Source organism: Buceros rhinoceros, unplaced genomic scaffold (genome assembly GCF_000710305.1).
Source record: "Buceros rhinoceros silvestris isolate BGI_N320 unplaced genomic scaffold, ASM71030v1 scaffold16219, whole genome shotgun sequence".
NCBI classification, from domain to species: Eukaryota; Metazoa; Chordata; class Aves; order Bucerotiformes; family Bucerotidae; genus Buceros; species Buceros rhinoceros.
In genome coordinates, this window is record NW_010432252.1 from 52,644 (window position 1) to 54,227 (window position 1,584).

The following is a 1,584-nucleotide window of genomic DNA, read 5'->3' on the forward strand; positions in this document are numbered from 1 at the left end:
GGCGGGTCCTGCCCCTGCAGCCGCTGCCCTGCGGTTTTCTGAGTTCACACGTTCTTCTTAAAATTCTTTACAGAGGTGAAAGCCCTTAACCAACGCAGCAAGGTGTTGGTGTTGCTGTTTGGGGGATGCTGCGCAGGCCAGAGGCCCTTTGATGTCTGTCTTTTAAACCAGTTTATTCCAATTCAAAATGAGTTCTGTTACCTGGGGTTTACAGGCGGGGGGAATCAGGGCAGCTGCTGAGGTTTGGTGTGGGTGAAAGCCCAGCTTGGGGCTGGCCATGTGCCCCCCAACCTCCCTCACTGGTGGTCAGAGGAGCTTCTCTGAGCTTTAGAAAAAGAGACACCAAGAGCAGAGCCCGGAGAGGCGGATGGAGGAGTTGGAGACAGGAGAGCGCCTGGGCTGTGGGTGACTTCCCAGCTCAGTTCTGACCACGGTGGCTGAAGGAATGGGGCTGCAGGAGAGCCAAACCTCGCAGGGCTCAGCCTGGAGGGTGGCTGGATGGGGCAGGGACTGGGGCTGGTGGAAGGACTCGTGGCCAAGGACCTGTCCTGAGCTGGGGGGCTCGGCAGGGCCTTTGGCTGCTCAGTGTTCGAGCAGCTTTGATGCTGGGAAAGCTGGGGAGCAGTGGTGGGTGCCCTGGGGTTTTGGAGGGCAGATGTGCAGCAGTGGGGAGACCTGTGGACACTGGAGACCTGGGATGTGCTTCAGCAGGTGTGTACTGAGGCCTGTGGACTCTTTGGGGGCCGTTGAACCTGCAGCCACAGCGAACGTGGGTAGAGGAGCTCCAGCCCCAACACAACCCATCAGGAACTCAAGCTGTGACAGAACAGGGTTTTACTGTGTCAGCAGGGAAAGTCCCCTCGCAAAGGATGGTGACACCCAGAGGGGCCTTTGCACGGTCATCCGGGATCTGAACCAACGAATCGCTGCCAATGCCAGCAGCTCCTTCTTGAGCCACGGGAGAACCCCCAGCCCCTCGTTACAGAGTTCACAGGTACTCCAGCAAGACTGCGGTGCCTTCGGAAGGCTGAAATACCTAAATCCAATTGAGTCCTGTTCCAGAACATTGTAGCTACCCCCAAATCATGTGTTTAATCTCAGCAAATTCAAATCCAAGATTGAGCCTAAAAGCAATTAAAATAAAATCTTACAAAGTGAGATGCACAGGGAGGCAAACGCCTCCGTGCTTTCCCAGCTTCTCGCATCGCTAAAATTAACAGAGACCTTTGGACAGCCTCAGTTTCAGCACTCCCAGTTGTTTCTTCTGCCCTCCTCCAGAGCTGCCTGTCTTTGGCACGTGCCTTTCATCTGCGCTTTGTGAAGAATTTGGTGGGTTGGATCAGATTAAACTGCTTTTTTAGAACATGTTTGCTGTTGCCCCTGTTCCCTCTCCCAAGAAGTCACTGGAGGGCAGTGCCGGGGCCAGGTCGGGATAGGTGTTGAGTCCTTTTCCATCTCCAACTTGGCAGTGGCTTCCCTGGCTTCACGACACTTAGGTCTGGGCTATTTACCAAAACATCACCTGTTTCCCGGTTTGTTGTGAATCAGCTCGTTAGGGGCAAGGGCGGTGTTTTGTGCCACCCT